The sequence below is a fragment of the Schistocerca piceifrons genome, chromosome 3 (assembly GCF_021461385.2).
Source record: "Schistocerca piceifrons isolate TAMUIC-IGC-003096 chromosome 3, iqSchPice1.1, whole genome shotgun sequence".
Lineage (NCBI taxonomy): Eukaryota > Metazoa > Arthropoda > Insecta > Orthoptera > Acrididae > Schistocerca > Schistocerca piceifrons.
The window spans coordinates 233533411-233555804 of NC_060140.1; the positions used below are offsets into that span (position 1 = coordinate 233533411).

At 41.3% G+C, this 22394-nt stretch overlaps 1 protein-coding gene across 5 annotated transcripts in view; it reads left to right on the forward strand.

The window, feature by feature from the left end:
- LOC124789839 (serine/threonine-protein kinase tousled-like 2) overlaps positions 1 to 22394 on the forward strand; it is a 576094-nt gene that overhangs the window by 403793 nt on the left and 149907 nt on the right. The gene's annotated exons all lie outside the window — the stretch shown is intronic.

The following is a 22394-nucleotide window of genomic DNA, read 5'->3' on the forward strand; positions in this document are numbered from 1 at the left end:
CATCCATTGTTGGATGAGAACTTGTTCGCATTTCGACGTGTACTTCTCATCGTATTCATTACCTTACCAGTAACTTCTCCTGTCATCCCAGGTAAGTAATTAATTTTTCCGTCGATGTAAATTACAAAAAACTTTCAACTTCAATTCTTTTACTAACTGTTAATTCCTTTTTATTCGTGGATCCATGTAGTCCACAAACTTTTTTTTTCATTAACATATTGCGTGTAGTATTGTGCGTCGCTGCATGCGAGATTTTTTCTTTCGCGTCAAATGTAACTCTTCCAAAATCGAAACCGTTTATGCTCATCGTACCATTAAATTCCAGAGTCACTTTCGAAAACGTTACATCCGCTGACTGACCTTCAGGAACTGTTCTGAAAACAAATCTTAGAGCTGGGCATTTGAACGTTGCAGTTCTGACTACAAGCTCTCTTGGGGGCACTCTGTACGGTATGAAACAAAATTGGAGACTGCTGGCATTACTAAGGACTTGAGTTTGAAGAGGCGTGTTAGTGTTTCCTTGCTCTGCAGCAAATGTCTTATTTGAACAGTTCACTGGCAGTCGACGAGCACTATACTGCAACCGCCTCCCTGGGCTCCGCCAGTAGTTATGAGGTGTGCACGATATTTTGTATGCGTATCAAATACCTTCACTTAATAGTTATCGTGTTCATTGTTCAACCCATTTGTGTCAACGCAAATCTGAAACGGTTCTTTGCAGTGTTCGGAACCTTCTTGCGTGCCATTTCCAGCGAATCTACACAGAGTAACTGCTGTGTCGGCATCCCGGCAGAGACCAAGAACACTGTAGTGAACTGCTCTTCCGCTGTTACTGAGTTGATCGGTTTTGGTGGAAGTTGTCATGGACGAAAAACAGTCGCATACTAATCCGTCACGATAAATAGTTCTGGCTGTCGAGCCACGCTGCCAAGAACTAGCGTGAATTGCATTCAACCACCTTCAGTAGCATGTCTTTCCGTTCAAGCTCTGATTTCTCATAATTTATAACGGTGGTCATTTCTCTCTATGTAGGTGGGAGTATGCAAATTTTTTTCGCATTCGGAGGAGAAAGTTAGAGGTTTAAATTTCGTGGATAGATCTCATCGCATTGCTAAACGCCTTAAACCGTGTGTTATATGCCTGACACTGTCTCCCCTGTTTTGACATAATACAAAACTAGCTGCCCTTCTTCGAACTTTCTTGATGTCCTCTGTCAGTCCTAGATGATATGGATACCATAACGCGCAACAATACCCCCAGAAGACGACGGACAAACGTAGTATGGCAGTCTCTTTAATAATGCGTGTGGTCTCTTTTTTTTATTTAGTTTTTTAAATGAATCTATAATGGTTTTTACGTTTACACTCAATCGGTGAAAGAGATAAGTTATATGACTAAAAACTCGTCGATTGACTGTGTATCGATTTTTAGGTTTTTATCTCAGAAGTGTGCTTAGGAGCTAAAGTTCCATCGTCAGGGTTACCGAGTCAACAACGACTGCCAACATAGTTTCTGTAGGGATTAAGTGCTGCGTCAGCGTTCAACATCAACACAACAGCGTATTTTTTCGTTCTTGTGATTACCTTCTTTACAGATTAGGCAATGGTTTCTTCTGTGGATTTGTATTTCCTCGGTTCACGTTATTTGTGGTTGCTTTCAGATCTGTTACGCTTCATCCTTGACAGTAAAACTGCTCGAAGCCATGCCATGACACATTGAACAAACATATTGTACTTCCCCATCTCTGGTTTAATGCGTCCCTGCCATTAACTTAATAAGACTGCAGTATTGCGGCGTCCTGGCACAGGTCCTGTCACCAGATTATGACGAAGGCACAATAAGAACACTGACAACATTGTTCGCTGAGTTCTACTGAGTTACCTGTAACTGAGTGAGAGGGAGAAAGTCTCAAAGGATGCTTAGCACAGGTGATTTTGGATCGGAGAGGAGAAATTGTTAGCTTCGTAGGAAATGAATAAGGGTACAAAGCCGTAAGGATTAAATTTAAGAACAATTTATTTCCCAGTAGTTCAGCCTTATTTGGAGAGATGTCTTACAGTGGCTGTATTTCTTTGCAAATCAAGGAGTACACCCTACCATTTTTATGTTGGTCCTTCCTTGTATCCCCTAGTTCCTGAGTTCCACCGTTCGCCATCAGAAACGAGCGCTCTGCTTGCAACTCTTTCTGGCAATACACAATCAAAACACTTTAACCACAGTGAGGGACGAGTGTGAGGCAGCCCTTATTCCTGTTTGTATTCCGACACACAGAAAATATCAACTGCTAGTCGTTGCTACTACTAGAGACAAACTCTATATAGCATGTTCTTTATTAACAGGCAGAAAACTCAAGATGGTAGCTGTTACTGGACACTTACTGGAAACTAGTTGTCTTCCCTCGAACCTGTACAGACGTCCTGTAGCTTTTACTGCATCAGCATCAAAGTGACATTCTATAGTGACTGCTTTCGACGACACTGCTCCTGTCTGCTTTCTGCTGATAACTGTCTTTGCCTTTTGCACCGAGTATTTATATACTGTTTTTTCAGGGACTTTCGTGCGAGTTACTCCCATAGAGATTTTCTCTCTCACTCTCTCTCTCCCCCTCTCCCCCTCTCCCCCTCTCCCCCCCCCCCCCATTCCCCCCTCCATCCCTCCCTCCCTCCCCGAAGGTCTTCCGTAAGATTCTTCGAGAACATTCCAGAAGCTTCTCAAACATTTTGGTCGTATGCCAGCGTCTGCTAGTCGCCTTGGTGCCGGAGTGTGTTGTCTTCGTGTAGCCATTACTGTTCCGCCACTTCCTCAGCAGGCTGTCGAACTCTGACTTCCTACAAACCTCTGACCCACTTTCTGATGTCCGCCCCCGTCTTGTGCATTGTCTTAAATATTATCTTTAACAAAGTTTCTCTCATTTCCTCGCGGCCATGTCACTTCTTACATTAATGAACTTGGTAGCAATGACAATGACCATTAAGCTTTGTCCCAGATACTAATTTGTACAACGCTTTGATGATAACTTCGTAAGATATTTCAAAATTCTTGTTTCTTTTGTTAATAATTTCAGTAGTTTCAGAAGAGTTCCTTCGACATGTACATGTTCTGTAATCACTTTCTGAATTTTGCATGTTTGTGTCTCTAAGCTTTTTTGTCCAGATCATCTTTAAATTTCAATAGTATCCTACAGATTCTGTCTATAGCATTGTGAAGGTATCGTCATCTGTATATTGATAATATACAGAAATCCAAATTAGGTCAATGATTGTTTTACATATCATACTTCAATGATGATTTTGTATAGTCTCCCAGTTCTATTAATTTATTAACGTAATGTCATTCGTAGCTCCAGTTACTGTTATTAATATTATTATCATTATTACACGGCCTGAAAAAAGTGGAACAGTCAGAAGACATGGTAAGACGTCAATGTAACTTCTTTCACATACCTTCTATTAGCGTGTGTAAATAGTGTGTCCCACCTGATACCGCTACCTCATATACGAGGGTAATCCTAAAAGTAAGGTGTCCTATTTTTTTATAAGTACATAGACCTGTTTATTTCTACAATGGTTTACATCAGTTTACAGCTCTAACATTTAGTTATTTTTCGACATAATCACCATTTCTGTCAATGCATTTTTATAGACGCTGTGGCAGTTTTTGTATGCCCATGTCATACCAGCTCGCCACCATGCTGTTAAGAAAGTTATGAACCTCTTCTTTCACCTCGTCGTCAGAGCTGAATCGCTGGGACCACAATTAACGCTGACAGGTACTGTGAGACTCTGAAAAAACTCAAACGGACAATTCAGAACCGGAGAAGAGGAATGTTGAGCAAGGGCGTACACATTCTCTATGACAGCGCTCGCCCACCCATCGCTCGACAAACCGTTGCTCTCCTGCAACAGTTTCAGTGGAACATAATCACCCACCCACCCTATAGTCCTGACTTGCCGCCCAGTGACTATCATCTGTTGCCTGGGTTAAAAGAACATTTAGCCGGAAAGCGATTCAGCTCCGACGACGAGGTGAAAGAAGAGGTTCATTCACTCTCTGGACAGCATGACGGCGAGCTGGTATGACATGGGCATACACAAACTGCCACAGTATCTACAAAAATACATCGACAGAAATGGTGATTATGTCGAAAAAATAGCTAAATGTTCAAGCTGTAAACTGATGTAAACCATTGCAGAAATAAACCTGTCTATGTACCTATAAAAAATAGGAGACCTTACTTTTAGGATTACCGTGGTATTTCCGAAAAGAAACGAAATGTGAAAAATACAATTGGTCAGGGATCTCCTGTGTCAGGGGCTCACACAGTGGGCAGAAATGCATAATCCATAAAGGTCAACGAACACCACTTTCAACACAAAGTTAGATTTTTTAATGGTACGTGTATGTTTTTTCTACAGAAATGAAAACTGGAGGTATAGTTAGTAATGGATGGTAGACTTGGTTTGACTGTTCTAAACCTCATACATTGTGAAATATTAGACTTTTAAAGGATCGTAACGGCGCCGCAGTCGCTGCTCTAGTGCGCAGGCAAGGGTTGCCCGTACAAAGTATTGGCCTGCATCCAGCTGTAAACAGACCATTATCAGTGCGCACGTTCTACCTGCACTGTTAAGCTTACTAGTGTTTCGTGCTCGCGCCTGCTGTCCTGCTGTCTGTGCCAAACAGGAAAATTCGCTGTGACGCATTGCAAGTACGTTTCGAACAGTGCTTTCCCTGTTTTAGTGTGCTTCGTGATTTTTGCCGTCGTTTGTCGATATAACGGTCTTTAGTAACTTAGTAATTTTACGGTGAATGTCGCAGAACCGCAACCACAACTGTTGTAGCGTACGCTGAACGCTCCCCAGATCGACGGCGTCCTTCACTTTGTACCATTTGCAAAATCTGCACAAGTCTCACGGAGACAGACAACTGGGACCCAGATAGCGTCAACGCACAAACTCCGCAACTAACAGTGACAAAGAAGTTGTTCTGACTGCTGTAACACACAATCCTGAGGTGAATGTACGACAGAGAATCCGTGTTATCTGGTATTAGCAATAGTAATGTGTGGAGAATTTTGCGTAGCATGTTTGATCTGTATCATATCTCACTCGACAAAGAACTGTACGCAACGACTTTGAATCCCATACTGAATTCTGTCGTTTTGCACTTCACTGACTTCATGCATGATACGTTGTTTAAAAGTGAAACTTCGTTCTCAGTTCATGGTCTCGCGAATCTGCGGAGCATGCATTACTGATCGGTGCGAAATCTCCTCCGGCTTCGCGCGCTTGCTGATCAACGACATTGATGATGTGTCAATGACCGGTACGGCATCGTTGGTACCCGTATTTTATGTCCCCATTTTTATCAGGGAACATTAACGGGAATTTCTGCAAGACTCTACCTTTTCTCAAATAGGACATTAGATTGGAAATGCGTCTATCAATGTGTTCCAACACGACGCATGTCCCGCACACAATCCCCGTGGAGTAGTGGATCCAATGTTTCCATATAAATGGATAGGACGGGGAGGCAAGTGAGCTGGTCAGCTTGGTTCCCCGACGTGGTGCAGTTAGACTTCTTTCTGTGGGGCGCAGTGAAAGAGTGTGTGCCACAAATCCGCAACGACACCGGAGGATATGGAACAACGCATTACGGCTGCGTGTGTGACAGTATCTGTGGAAGCAGTACAATTTGTGCAACGGTGACTCGTTCACCATCTCCACTAGGGAATTGTTGCAAACTGTGGTCACTTCGAACATCAGGTTCATTGGACGTGACGTTAGCGGTTGTGTGTGAGGGTGTTTTCCGTGCTGGATATTATGCACAAATTTAAAGTTTCTGTGGGCTATATGCAATACTAATTATGTTTAGGACCCAAGAACACATCTTACCTCTAAATTGTACGTATAGTTTTCATTTCTGTCGAAAAAAACATACGTATGTCACTTAAATAAACGTAACTTTGTGTCGAAAGTGATGTTTGTTTACTAGTATGAATTGTCCATTGCTGCCCATTGTGTAAGGCCCTGACAATAGGTTGCAGGACAGTGGAGGCAACCTTCAGCCTGCGCATTACGGCTCCGTTGCCGTCCTTAATAGTCTTAATATTTCAGAATGTATGAGGTTTATAACACTGAAACTGTCTGCCATCGCTAATTGTACCTCTAGTTCTCATTTTTGCAGAAAAAACATACATGTGGGTTTAAAAAACCTAATTTTGGGTTGAAAGTGACCTTTGTTGACCTTTTGGGGATTATGCGCTCCTGCCAATTGTGTGAATCGCTGACGTAGGTACATCTCTGGCCAACTGCGTTTTTCACATTTCGTTTCTTTTCGGAAATATATGAGATGCCAGAGTGAGATGGGAAACCCTGTAAAATGGACGTGAACACTGCCAGGTGTTAAGTGAACAGTGTTAAGGACACACACATGCTGCCTACTCGGCTGAGACACAGTTAGCAGCACCTGAGGGAGTGTGAAAGGGGCCGCATTGTGGATCTGCAGTTAGCCGGCTGTTCGAATCCTGAAATATTCTGCATTGTAGAACATTGACATGTGACAATCGCCCGATGTTGGACTGCATTGGAACGTGAGGCCAGGCGTACTAGTCATGAAGGTTTCGATCGACAGCGTACAACCACCACACTGGAGGATCGCCGAATTGTGCACCAAGCGCACCATAACCCCTTCACGTCTCAACCTGCCATCCAAGTGCAAGTAATTGACTCCCTGCAACATTTAGTCTCATCCTGCACCATTAGTCGGAGACTTGAAGCAGTCGGACTAAGGAACTACGATCCCATGTATAGGCTGCCATTAAAACAAGAACAGAAATGGCTGCGTTTAGAGTGGTGCTGTTACTGGGATATACGGACTGCAGATATTGGTGTTCCATTGTTTCCAGCGATATATCGCGGTTCTGCACCACCCCTCTGAAAATCTTCGGCGACTATGGTGGCGACCTGGGAAGAGGTCACATTTTCCCCAGTGTTCTGGAGAGGCACAGCGGTGTTACTTGGTATCATGGTGTGGTGAGCGATTGGGTATGACTTGAATGCTGGTAGTGATTGAGTTGGACATCAACTCTGTCCCACTATCCGTATCCAGGTACATCATGGACTTCTTTCGTCTTGATATGTTACCTCTCGTGCAGCATTACCGTGGTGCCGTTTCCCCAAAGGCCCAAAGGGCATTACATTTCCGTACATGGTAGGCGTCCGACTGAACTGTCCGTGTGATGTCCGTGGCCAGCAAGAACGTCATATCTGTTCCTGATGGAACGTGCGTGGGACCGACTCGGTCGTCAGATGTGTCCCAGTGGCTTCAGCCATTATATATCAAGGACCAGTAACAAAAGTTGTGGACTAGCTTGTCTAAAGGGAGGACACAACTGCTTTACAACACTCCAGCCGAATCACAGAAGTATACAGGTCAGAGGGGATGCAAATTTTTGAAAATATCGGGTAACCGGTATCGAGATATGTCTCGGTACATCGATATATCGACGAAAAGAACATTGACGTTCTTGCCTATAAAAATATCGGCTGCACATTGTAAATATACCGCAGGTTTTAGATGTGTATATTTGAGTATTGATTTATTATTAGATATTCTGTGTCTGCCTGCTTAACCCCCTTCGAGCAAGAATTGAAAGGAAAACTATGCACGTCCACGTTTGGCAATAACCACTTATCTAACAATGGAAACAGCATGTAAAAAAACGTCTCCAAGCACTATGGGACTTAAAATCTGTGGTCATCAGTCCCCTAGAACTTAGAACTACTTAAACCTAACTAACCTAAGGACATCACACACATCCATGCCAGAGGCAGATTCGAACCTGCGACCGTAGCAGTCCCGCGGTTCCGGACTGAGCGCCTAGAACCGCTAGACCACCGCGGCCGGCAAACAGCATGTAAGAGGCACAATAAAAGGTGTCCGATGGGTCCGTCGTTCGGTTTCGTCAAATAGCAGATTTGTGTGGAACACTTTATGTGAACTACCCTGGTTTTTTTTTTTTTTTCATTTCTGCGAATGCCAGCGACCTAGCAGTTGTAGTGTCAAAAGTGCGTGGTGGAGTTAATCGTCGCAGTTTCTGTTGGTTGCGCCGGACGCCGATTACGTCTGCATATCCCCTCAGACGTCTCCTTCCACCGCAAAAACCACTCTTGTCATTTATATTATGGTCATCTTTTACAGTAATTGTTTTTGAAGAATGCCGATGTGAAGAAATAGCACACTAGTTGCGTTAAAAATAGTTTTTACCGCAGTTAGTGTGCTATTTCTCCACATCGGAAATCTTGTTGTTCCATTCGCACCGCCACCCCCTAATGCAATCGGGCTATTTCTTTGTGCCACACGTACTTGCTTCATACAGTCAAAGAGAGAGACTGGACGTCATGGGAGCTCAAAAAGTAGTAAGACTCCTTCACACAGTGAAAGTAACATTCGAAAAGAACAGTTCCGTGTATTTACAGAAAATCGCAAAAAAATGTTAATATTAAATAAAAATACAGGCACTCGATATTGGCATTTCGATATCAATATATCGGTTAGAAATTTATTGGTTATGTAAGACGATACTTTTCCGAAACGATGGACCTTGCCGTTGGTGGGGAGGCTTGCATGCCTCAGCGATACAGATAGCCGTACCGTAGGTGCAACCGCAACGGAGGGGTATCTGTTGAGAGGCCAGACAAACGTGTGGTTCCTGAAGAGGGGCAGCAGCCTTTTCAGTAGTTGCAAGGGAAACACTCTGGATAATTGACTGATATGGCCTTGTAACACTAACCAAAACGGCCTTGCTGTGCTGGTACTGCGAACGGCTGAAACCAAGGGGAAACTACGGCCGTAATTTTTCCTAAGGGTATGCAGCTTTACTGTATGGTTAAATGATGATTGTGTCCTCTTGGGTAAAATATTCCGGAGGTAAAATAGTCCCCCATTCGGATCTCCGGGCGGGGACTACTCAAGAGGATGTCGTTATCAGGAGAAAGAAAACTGGCGTTCTACGGATCGGAGCGTGGAATGTCAGATCCCTTAATCGGGCAGGTAGGTTAGAAAATTTAAAAAGGGAAATGGATAGGTTAAAGTTAGATATAGTGGGAATTAGTGAAGTTCGGTGGCATTAGGAACAAGACTTCTGGTCAGGTGACTACAGGGTTATAAACACAAAATCAAATAGGGGTAATGCAGGAGTAGGTTTAATAATGAATAGGAAAATAGGAATGCGGGTAAGCTACTACAAACAGCATAGTGAACGCATTATTGTGGCCAAGATAGATACGAAGCCTACGCCTACTACATTAGTACAAGTTTATATGCCAACTAGCTCTGCAGATGAAGAAATTGAAGAAATGTATGATGAAATAAAAGAAATTATTCAGATAGTGAAGGGAGACGAAAATTTAATAGTCATTGGTGACTGGAATTCGGTAGTAGGAAAAGGGAGAGAAGGAAACGTAGTAGGTGAATATGGATTGGGGGTAAGAAATGAAAGAGGAAGCCGCCTGGTAGAATTTTGTGCAGAGCATAACTTAATCATAGCTAACATTTGGTTCAAGAATCATGAAAGAAGGCTGTATACATGGAAGAAGCCTGGAGATACTGACAGGTTTCAGATAGATTATATAATGGTAAGACAGAGAATTAGGAACCAGGTTTTAAATTGTAAGACATTTCCAGGGGCAGATGTGGACTCTGACCACAATCTATTGGTTATGATCTGTAGATTAAAACTGAAGAAACTTCAAAAAGGTGGGAATTGAAGGAGATGGGACCTGGTTAAACTGACTAAACCAGAGGTTGTACAGAGTTTCAGGGAGAGCATAAGGGAACAATTGACAAGAATGGGGAAAAGAAATACAGTAGAAGAAGAATGGGTAGCTTTGAGGGATGAAGTAGTGAAGGCAGCAGAGGATCAAGTAGGTAAAAAGACGAGGGCTAGTAGAAATCCTTGGGTAACAGAAGATATATTGAATTTAATTGATGAAAGGAGAAAATATAAAAATGCAGTAAATGAAGCAGGCAAAAAGGAATACAAACGTCTCAAAAATGAGATCGGCAGGAAGTGTAAAATGGCTAAGCAGGGATGGCTAGAGGACAAATGTAAGGAAGTAGAGGCTTATCTCACTAGGGGTAAGATAGATACTGCCTACAGGAAAATTAACGAGATCTTTGGAGATAAGAGAACCACTTGCATGAACATCAAGAGCTCAGCTGGAATCCCAGTTCTAAGCAAAGAAGGGAAAGCAGAAAGGTGGAGGGAGTATACAGAGGGCCTATACAAGGGCGATGTGCTTGAGGACAATATTATGGAAATGGAAGAGGATGTAGATGAAGATGAAATGGGAGATACGATACTGCGTGAAGAGTTTGACAGAGCACTGAAAGACCTGAGTCGAAACAAGGCCCCGGGAGTAGACAACATTCCATTGGAACTACTGACGGCCTTGGGAGAGCCAGTCCTGACAAAACTCTACCATCTGGTGAGCAAGATGTATGAAACAGGCGAAATACTCTCACACTTCAAGAAGAATATAATAATTCCAATCCCAAAGGAAGCAGGTGTTGACAGATGTGAAAATTACCGAACTATCAGTTTAATAAGTCACAGCTGCAAAATACTAAGGCGAACTCTTTACAGATGAATGGAAAAACTAGTAGAAGCCGACCTCGGGGAAGATCAGTTTGGATTCCGTAGAAGTGTTGGAACACGTGAGGCAATACTGACCCTACGACTCATCTTAGAAGCTATATTAAGGAAAGGCAAACCTACGTTTCTAGCATTTGTAGACTTAGAGAAAGCTTTTGACAATGTTGACTCGATACTCTTTCAAATTCTGAAGGTGACAGGGGTAAAATACAGGGAGCGGAAGGCTATTTACAATTTGTACAGAAAGCAGACGGCAGTTATAAGAATCGAGGGGCATGAAAGGGAAGCAGTGGTTGGGAAGGGAGTGAGACAGGGCTGTAGCCTAGCCCCGATGTTGTTCAATCTGTATATTGAGCAAGCAGTGAAGGAAACAAAAGGAAAATTCGGCGTAGGTATTAAAATCCATGGAGAAGAAATAAAAACTTTGAGGTTCGCCGATGACATTGTAATTCTGTCAGAGACAGCAAAGGACTTGGAAGAGCAGTTGAATGGAATGGACAGTGTCTTGAAAGGAGGATATAAGATGAACATCAACAAAAGCAAAACAAGGATAATGGAATGTAGTCTAATTAAGTCGGGTGATGCTGAGGGAATTAGATTAGGAAATGGGACACTTAAAGTAGTAAAGGAGTTTTGCTATTTGGGGAGCAAAATAACTGATGATGGTCGAAGTAGAGAGGATATAAAATGTAGACTGGCAATGGCAAGGAAAGCGTTTCTGAAGAAGAGAAATTTGTTAAAATCGAGTATAGATTTAAGTGTCAGGAAGTCATTTCTGAAAGTGTTTGTATGGAGTGTAGCCATGTATGGAAGTGAAACATGGACGATAAATAGTTTGGGCAAGAAGAGAATAGAATCTTTTGAAATGTGGTGCTACAGAAGAATGCTGAAGATTAGATGGATATATCACATAACTAATGAGGAAGTATTGAATAGGATTGGGGAGAAGAGAAATTTGTGGCACAGCTTGACTAGAAGAAGGGATCGGTTGGTAGGACATGTTCTGAGGCATCAAGGGATCACCAATTTAGTATTGGAGGGCAGAGTGGAGGGTAAAAATCGTAGAGGGAGACCAATAGATGAATACACTAAGCAGATTCAGAAGGATGTAGGTTGCGGGAAGTACTGGGAGATGAAGAAGCTTGCACAGGGAAGAGTAGCATGGAGAGCTGCATCAAACCAGTCTCAGGACTGAAGACCACAACAACAACGATATATCGATATTTTACCGAAAGCCCTAAATGCAACGTTATATTGATAGGTGGCTAGTACTGCCAAGTTTTTTATAAAATTGTCTCGATTTTGAAAATCACTGAAATAATATCACACATTCTCTCAACTTGTGAAGTTTCGTTGTTTCCTCCTTCCTTTCTGTGTGCTTCACGATTTTTGTCGGCGGCATTTTACTATTATTTTCAGTATTTTTTTTTATCATTAGTCTTCCCTCACTACCAGTGTCTGTTACAGTTTGGAATTCCTTTTACGTTCTCGTTGAACATCTACTGCATTAGTTGCATACGTGCATCCTGCTACCGGGCCTGGATGGTAAAACATATTTCAGGTCTCACAGGTACAATTGAGGCGCTGAAACTATAAGGGTTTAAACGACGCGCTCATCGATTTTCAAATTTTAACATGCGTGCATGCTCCAACATCCCATGGTCTTAGTTTGAACGAGCTTTATCTATACCTTTAGGCCCACACTGTGTACACTCGTTAAAATATTCATGAAAAGCTCACTGATTTCTCGGATATTCGTTTCAATATGGGCCCAAAGTACAAAGCATAATTTTGTTGCTGTGCGCTGCTCGATTGTCATCTAGGGTTGCAAACACAACTTAGCAGTTGTAGTTCGTAATCAGAAGTATATGGGCAGGTTTATGATAGCCTCAAGCCACAGGATGTACATAATGAAAATGACAACGAGGACCCCGAAGCGTTGTAATAGGTTGTATGTGTGTGTGTGTGTGTGGGGGGGGGGGGGGGGTGCGGACGCTGTAAATTTAGTATCTGTTCTTTATGTTATGATTCCAGTTTCACATTAATTACGAATTAAGAGTATAATAAATTAATACTAAATATTAATTGAATTTTCGTAATATGAAGTTGTTGTTGTTGTGGTCTTGTCCTGAGACTGGTTTGATGCAGCTCCCCATGCTACTCTATGCTGTGCAAGCTCCTTCATCTCCCAGTACCTACTACAACCTACATCCTTATGAATCTGTTTAGTGTAGTCATCTCTTGGTCTCCCTCTACGATTTTTACCCTCCACGCTGGTACATTATTTTTTCATAGGAAGTATAGCTTGGTGACACTCAGTTAAAAAAAGTCAGACCTATGAGACTGGTGGTTTGTCTACAAATTTGATTTTCACAAACATCTACGTTTCTCCAAACTTCGTCGCTGTGCTTTGCGCTCTTGTGGTTCTCAGTGCCGTAATTCTTTAATCGTGAACAGTTCTGCTGCCGACGAAGGACTTGTCCATAGGCGAAAGTTAAATCCTGACAAATAATTTACAGCTGCGGAACACTACTGAACTTCGTGACGATTAAAACAGTGTTCCAATTACAGTTTAGATTCTGCATCTCTACTTTTCCTTACATTCTAAAATCACTCGTACATCGTTTTTTCCACACTTTGCAGCCTACCCTCCCTCGTCGAGAACAGTGTGTTCGAAATGTGAGAGACTGGTAGGAACAAACCGTATCATCTCATTAGTCAGTGAAAATTGCTCGGATGGTTGGAACTGATGGCAGTTACTACAAACTTAAGGCAGTGATACTTAGTTAAAACTGCGCGCAGGACAAGCGTCATCCGTCACAAAGACGTGTGCTTGACCAGTCTGTGTAAGGTCTAAGATGTTTCTCGTTAATTTTATTTATTTGGCCTTCGACCACTTGCTGATCTCAATGCAAGAAGAAACAATTCTGTGCGACACTAATTAGACTAATTTTTGCAGGTGGTGTATCGTTGCTTTTTTGAAGGTGGAGATATAGCTTCTTCGGGTCATTGTAGAATGCACGCTTTCCACACATAAATACCTGATTCGTCTATTTAATTTCTTGATATTTGGGCGTCTAGAACCGTTTCTTATACTCTTACACCACTCCAATTTTTATTCAAGTCAATATAATGTAGGCTCTTCTTAGCGACTTTGAAAACTTTGTGTGTTGGTCCGCAGTGACCTTTTTTTCTAATATTTAAATACTAGTGTTGTCCCAAGTGTATCTGTTTCTTATGCACGTGAAAGTCTTACAGTTTTTGTCTTTGATAGCTAAATTTTTTGCTTATTCGTTGTCTCCTCCTCCTCGTCCTCCTCCTCCTCCTCCTCCTCCTCCTCCGTCTTCCATGTCACACTTAAATGAGACAGCTTGCCGAAGTTACGACCTTGTGTGGAGCCTGTACAAACGGCGTTAGACAGCTCGAACGAATTTCAGGAACTCGATAAAGCGTGAAGTTGACATGGGCTGCAAATAATTTTTGTTAAAAACTTTGTTATATTGGCGCACGCGCCCATTTTCAGTGGAACACTGTTACGTGCCGCTATGTCACATGAATAATCTTCATGACTTGGTTTCATAAACTGAAACGACATTTTCTTGCTGCAGTCTGTTTATTTATATCCTAGACGCGTTTCGCCTTTTACATTAAGGCATCTTCAGTGGATTTAATCTATATTAATACAATTATTATTTTGCAAGCGATACTTACAGATTAGAGAACAGTTCGCGTCATAATTTTTACATTAATAAATTATTATCGGAGAGATGGAGTCGTGCAACTAAATGAAAAGCTGTTCCTTATGCCACATGCGTTTCGTTTCTTTTTATTTATGAAGCATCTTCTGTGCCCAGTCATAAAAGTATTGTGTATGTAATAATTGTGTTTTGTGTGCTTCCAGATATGTTGCTGTAGTACAGTTGTTTTTGTTGTTTTGTCGGCACTGTGGCTGAGCGGTTCTAGGCGCTTCAATCCGGATCCGCGCTGCTTCTACGGTCGCAGGTTCGAATCCTGCCTAGGGCATGGATGCGTGTGATGTCCTTAGGTTAGTTAGGTTTAAGTAGTTCTAAGTTCTAGGGGACTGATGACCACAGATGTTGAGTCCCATAGTTCTTAGAGCCTTTTTTTGTTGTTCCCCTAATGCCAGGTAAGAAATAACACTTTGGAGCGCAAGTTTTGTCAGTTTAAATTACTATTTGATTCTACTTACGGCATTATAATCTTATTATTCTACATGCGTCGTCCTAGAGTTGTACTTTGTTGGCCTGCGTCCAACAATACGTCCGATATTTGGCTTTTTCGATCACTTTCAGTTGAACACTTCACTTACACTGTGTGATTGTGTGTGTTTATATAATGTTCCCCATTGCCACTGTGTTGTGTTTTTCGTTAATCTTTTGTTTGTGTTGTGGTGTCTGTGTATTGTTTGATCTTTGTTTTCTTTATGTGCGTGTACATGTGGTGTTGTGTGTGGTGAGGTCTTCTCTGGGAAAGGAAGAATCTGAGTGGAGGTAGTCGCAAATAATAATATTAATGTTTGTGGTGGTGAGATTAAGATCAATATTTAGTCTGGTTACGTTCTACATCTCTTATTTTTTTAGTTGCTAACGTAATCAGTGAGTTGGCACTTGTATTGATTTGGTCATTTATTACTTCCTAATTCATAGTAAGGGCACTTCCAAACACTTTAGCTGTACTCTAGACCAGGTTTTCGTTTACGATTTTTTTTTTTTTTTTTTTTTTACCAGTCTGAATGAACTTCCCATTTGGCAAGCTAGTCTTACATTCAGATACAGTTCTGTTTTCATGCCGCGTAAGGTCCTGTTAGCATTGCGCCACATACACTCTCTCTGGTTGAACATGTAATTAACCTTTCCTCTGCATGACGACACACATCATAGTTCGACCGTCTGTTACATTTGAAACTCCACTGCAGCATCTGTTAGGACAGTCAACGCCTGACGATGACGGGAAAGAAGTCGTCGAAAGCTTGTATATCGTCTAAATTTAGAAGACAAATACAGTGAGATGGTATACGAAGAGGGCCGCGCGGAAAACTACGTTTCCCGTACAATCTCTTACAATACCTTTTACGTACTTACTCCATTTTACATTGCTTATTAGTGCTAACACTAGGTATTTTCGCGGTGTGATACACTCCAGAAGTGTAGGACTAACGCTTTGTTTGGGTCCTTTGTTAGTGCCCTTGGCATTACTTGCGTTTGTCAACGTTCAGTGAGAGAAGCCGTTCATTACACCAAATGGAAGGAAGTACTATCCACGTAATTCTGCATTTTCACACAGTGATTATTGTATTGGATTATAATGCAGTCACGCTACTATTCTGTCGACAACAGCATCATTAGAGAACGATCTGCGTGTGCTGCTGATCCTATCCGATAAATCGATTGCGTATTCAGAACACTCGGAGGCTCTATTGCGCTTTCTCGAGGCACACCAGTCTGCATTGTGGTTCAGTGGTTGACGACTTCAGAATTCAGGAAGAGAGAATCTACCTCTTGACTTGCGCCCACTATCTGCAAGATACCGCTTGTGCAACGAGAACTGTTTTTCACAAATTGGCTATTCCCGAATATGTGCTTTTTCTTCGAGAGAAGCTTAGAATATGTTCTAGAATCCTGCAACAGACGAGTGTTACAAATATTGGTTTGGAATTCTGTACAATTATTGTTTTAGGTCTTTTGCCAACTATGGTGACCAGAACACTTTTTCAGTCTCGTGTGACTCTTCGCTACAAAGAAATTTTTAATAAATATGAGCTGGGAAAACTATCAGCTACGCTTTTTGCTGAATGTAAAATGTAGTATGTCGTGGCCTGGCGCCTTGTATTTTTCATGTTTCTTTTCTTATCTCGCCTATCTCACGTAGAAACCAATTAGTCCATCCAGATAGCTTCGGCGGCTTTAGTTTATCTCTTTACCTTCTGTAACGCTCTAAGGATTTGTCTTGACTAAATATGTTACATAGCCCACACTCGAATTAATACATTTCACAGTCTAATTTCACTATGCGTAAATATTTTCACAATACATTGCTCATATAAAGATGGCGTTCGTAATTTAGTTGCGTAAAGCAATTCAGTACTAAGCCCCAGTCGAAACAGAAGTATATCAGTGTCATTCCACTGTCTTCATCTTCAGTTTAGCGTGACATTTGAAAGTTAAATGTCAGAGACCCCACCTCGGGCGAGCTTGCTAGTCGATAGTGTAAAAGAAAAAAATAGAAACAGAAAGGAGCTTAAAAAAATTCGCGTTATTGGACAGAACGATCCAGTTCGCCGCCGGGACAGGTGCATCATTAATTTGTTTGAAACCAATCCAGCCTATCCAGGCCACCCTTTATTTTCTTCAACGTATACGGAAGCAAATGAGAATTTAGGGAAGGGCATTGAATTGTCGGGTGCAGCAGACATGTTACGTTTCCCTACACAAAGTAACTTCGTTATTGAGGTACTGGCTTTGAGTTCTGGAGAGGATTAGTGGTCGAAGTTAAGGCAAATGAAATGCTCTATGGCTGCGAACCTAAATGCAACTAGAGAAGTGTACAGTAGTGCTTCTAATACGCCTCGGGATTTGTCACTGCCCTCAGGCGTATAGATTCCTAGAACAAGGAGAGAGCATACAGTTGTTCGCCACGCATTTGAGGAGCGCATCAAGTTTCAGAGAATAAATCTTGTTCAGCTACATTTGGGTTATTTATTGTATCATCAGTTTCGAGGATAAATCGTCTTTATCAAACATTCACCGTACAGCCTCCAGTATTTGTAAAGGCGCCTTAAAAGTAAATTACATATCTCCCTGTAACCGAACCAGAAATTAATATCTTATTGACTTATCTTGAAAATCTAAGAATAAAAAAAAGTCACTTGTCTTAGATGTATTCCCTGTAATGTTACCAGCTTCGGGCTCTCAGTAGTTTCCCCCTCAAGAATGGAGACTATCGTTTTATATATAACAGGTATCCATACATATTTGTTTATCTGCTCTCCTCGATTAATTTAATTTTACCGTGGTCACGTGTTACAGTGGACTTTAATGCAGTGTTACACAGTCTGCAATAATAATTGTTTTTTCAGCACCGGAAATACTTTCGCAGCAGCGTTATTTGATACTTACAGCGGTTAGACTTTGCCACTGCAATATTATCCTCATGCTTGAACTTATTTTTGGAATTCACTGTTGTAATGTTGTTAAGTGCGTATTGTTTCGACTTTAGACTGACCGGAGAGAAGTAGGCGAAGTTTGGTGTCGGTTCGACGTAAGACTACGTCGCAACAGCACAGGTGCACAATATTGAGCCGTCTTATAAATTAAACTATACATTAGTTTTAATCGAAGGGCTTGAAAGGGAGACATTAGTTGAGAAGAGTGAGACAAAGCTGCCACGTGTCCCTCATGTTATTCAGTCTGTACATAGAAGAAAACACAAAGGAAACCAAGGAGGAATTTAGAAAATGAGTTCAAGTTCAGGGAGAAGAGACAAAAACTGTAAAAGTTTTCGGTGGTATTGGAATTCCTTCAGAGGCGGCAAAGGAATTGAAAGATCAGTTGAACGGAATGGGTAGGGCCTTCAAGAGAAGCTGGACATGTGTGTGCCTAATGTTATGCAGAACATTTATTTATTTATCTCCTAATGACAGGAGAGATACTACACAAATATTTACATCATATTATATATATATATATATATATATATATATATATCAAATTTCTTAATGGGTCCATAGCTCCAAGTCCAGGTTTGAAATACAGTCAGACGCTTCCGCAGACAAATTGTGAAGGTCTTCCATTGTACCTTTTAATGATCTGAGGGAGGGAACAGTCAAATGTTATGTAATGTACTGTTTGTTGCTCCTCACTTCAGTCACATTCGGTGGAGGACTTCCATCTCCCTTAGAGCGCAGTGCCCCATATGTGCCTCCGTTAGTTCCGATCCAATTCATTGTGCATCTCTGTCGACGGAGTAGACGAAACCTGCTGGTGGCCCCGAGGGAGTCTTGATTAGTTGGTGATGCTTCACGGAAGATTGCTTTTTCATTAATTGTCCCAGGCTTCTTTCATGTTGGAGTTACTGTCCGGCAGGCAGACAGCTTTGTGCCACAATAGTTTTGTAGACGTCAGTCGCTGGGCTATGTTGATAATGAAATTGCAGTGTGAATTGGCGATTCTGGGTTGGCTTTTATTCTTGTACACGCGTTCAGTAACGACTGCGGTCTTCTTAAAGATGGTTGTGAAATATTACGAAGAACAGGTAGCCAGTGCGTGTTCGTGGTACGAATACACCCTGTGGTGAGGTGCATTGCTTGACTGCGCTGTGTGTCGATTATTTTAGTGTGAGCACTGCCTAGCGAGGTCGAATAGCAGTATTCTGCGACTCAGTGTGAAAGAACTAGAGCTGATGGTCTGAGGACTGTTGCAATGGGCACCCTAGACAGTTCTTATTAACTTCTGGAGTATATTGTTCCGAGTTTTGATTTTAACTGCCAGATTCCAGAGATGGATTTTGTATATCACAGACCTGTCTGGGCTCATACCTTGCTATTTTGGAATATTGCAGTACTGGAGAGCCTGATTTCTAAATGAGATGTTAGGTTTGTAGTTTGCTTGTTTATTTTGTAGGCGGTCGGTTGACGTACGACATCTTTTGAGGATTCGGTCGGAGAGTAGTATTAATCCAATGTCTGTAGGTCAGATGCTTATGTTGCTTCAGTTTCCCTAAAGCTTCCATCCTGAGCGATCAGAGCGAGATCGTCCGCGTAAATAAATTTCGTTGACTTTTTTTCTGGAAGGCCGTGTGTATACAAATTAAAAAGGGGTGGCGCCAGAACAGAACGTCTCGCGATACAGTCATTTAGTTTGTGAGTTCTGCTTTTAAAATTTTCTGAGAGCAGCTGGAAGTGTCTATTGTTCAGCAGTTAGTGATCAGTTTGTGACACAGAATAGTGCTGATAAGTTCGAGCAGGAGCTTGTCACGCTAGGCGTTATCGTAGGCTGCAGTTAGATCTAAGGCGCCCCCCCCCCCCCCCTATGTTTATCTTCTACTTATCAAAGGGAATTAGATTAGGACAGAAAAATAACTGAGGAAGGCCGTAATAGGTAGTGAAGATATAAAATGAATACTGGCAAAGCAAGAAAAAAGTTCCTAAAAAAGAGAAATACATTAGCATCGAATAGAAATTGAAGTTTTTTTCTGAAAGTATTCGTGTGGCGTGTAGTCTTGTACGGGAGTGGAACCTGAGCGAAAAACAGTTCAGACAAGAAGAGAGTACGAGCTTTCGAAATGTGGTGCTACATAAGAATGCTGGTGATTAGATGGATAGATCGTATAAGTAAAGAGAAAATACCGAACCGAATAGGAGTAAAAAGAAATTTGTGGTACAACGTGAACAAAAGAAAGGATCGGTTGATAGAGGACATATCCGGTGTTATAAGGGAAGCGTCAGTGTATTAGCGGAGAGAAGCGTGGGGTGTAAAAGTTACAGAGACAGAAAGCCTTAATTACAATAAGCAGGCTAAAGTGGATATAAGTTGCAGTAGTTTAAGGTTGCCAGGCTGTTCCTCATATTCTTACGCTTTTTTTTTACTGTTAATTTAGCCTTACGTTTTTTATTTCTCCATACAGCACTTTCTTCCGTTTTTTTAATATTTGGCACTGGCCTATCGTAGACCCAACATAGTCCTTCCCCCCGATATACATATAACAAAAATGCGCATTACTTTGATTATATTTGTCATTATTACCGTTCTAACACAGATTTTAAGGAAGTCTATGTGTAGCTTGGTACTTAAGATCACTCGATCGCACAGTCGATATTGTTTTCGACAACTTAATTTCCGTGTGATGCTACACACATGTTCGTAAACTCCATTGCAGTGATAATTTTTGAATCCATACAGTACTTACCCTAGTTTTCTTCATTTAATTTTGTTCGAGAATCACAATAATTCACAAGCTAAGAAGAAACTTACAATTACTGTAGTATAGTCAAGTGTTTTTAAAGAAATGGGAAGATCATTTAATGTGGGTTAGACCAGGTTCAGCTTCTGTTTGTACGTTGTGGAGGAAGGAATTTGACATTTCGCATGGCGGACAGTTTGATCTCAGGCACCATAAGGAGAAAGCAAGTATTCAGTCCACATAAGTGTCTAAATATTTTGAGGTCAAAAGCAATCAGTATCAAAATACATGGAAAAAAAGGAGCTAAGTGTTATTGAATGACGTAAGTCTGTGCATAACCTGTAAGAACTCGCAAAAAAAGAACGATAAATTCTATGTGAGAGACCAAGAAATTAGAGATATTTCATAAACATTCCTTAATAAGGTTTCAAGTGTATTTTATTGTTTCTGTGACACTTTTTGAAATATCTCGAAACCCGTTATGATCACTCGGCTAGTAATAAGTATGTAATGTTGGAATCTCTTCCTTTGAGTGGGGAAATAGAATATTGTGAATTCGAACTTGTAGTGGAAATATTCAATGTACACGGTCAAGTCAGCCTGGATCAGCTATATGAAGAATGTTTGTGATATGAAAGTTACGTTTACTGACTGTGTCGCTAGAGATGGTGATGTTGTGTCCAAGTGGTTGAAATTCTTCACACTAGTGCCTCAGAAAAAAGTAACAGATGTCCCTCCACTCGTGTGTGTTATACTAAGGATATGAGTTTCAAATGCTTTTGTGGAATGAGAGTTTTCTATGATGATGAAAAAGTGGACTACTGATAGGAACAGGTGTTCACCAGAAACACACAAAATCAGAGCTTCACAATGTAATAAATTTTTTCGTTTCTTGCAGAGAGCTTTTAACCCATTGGAGAATGGCAGTGCATGCCTAGGATTAGCTGGAACAATTTCAAAATGCGACAATGATATGAAGCAATAAGGTTGAAGACGTAAATGTGTAAAAAATGTCCATGAAAAAGTTTCCTTTCTCTACAAGGGAAGTGGCAACCCAATAGTACCCACGCAGCGGTGAAAAGATATCCTCAGGATAGAGTGTAGGGATGTTGGTTATGGCCGAAACAACCTGTTTTCGGTTGCATCGGTTTTTTTACGCCCCAGTTTAACCTAATTGTAAAACCCCTCTCAAATTAACCAGTTTCTTAAATAACCGATTTTACGTTTTTTTTAATTACTGTCATCTCGTGTAGTAAACGTAGAAATAGAAGAATATCAGTGTTTGAGCATTACGAATGGTCAGTGCTAAAGGGCGAAAACTGAGGTTGAAGAACAATGTTTGTTGCAGATAAAGGCATATTATGTAAACAAAGGCAGGAGAAGTTACTTTCTATTCTCATTGTATATTATGAACGAATTGTAAGTAAGTTTTTAATTTATTACTGTTAGCATAATTTCCTTTCCATTTTATTATTTCTTAGAAACGCCAGACAGGTATTTAATCATTTTAAAGAAAATGAAGCATTGTACTTCATTGCTACGTCATTTTGTAAAAATATTTCTGGACTGCAGTACAAGGGATGCCTGGCGACGACAGCGAGAAACTGCCGTGAGGATTGGGAGGGGGGGGGGGGGAGACAGACAAGTCTTTTGCACCCTGCATGTTGGGGTCTCTTAAGCTACGACACAGCAACAGGGACATTATTGTCTCAGCAATGCTGTACCAATTCTTACGCCATTGTTCGTCGCTCGGTTCTGTCGGCATTGCTATTAAAATAGCGCTGATCGTTTTTGCTGTTTTATAATAACGTGATATTTC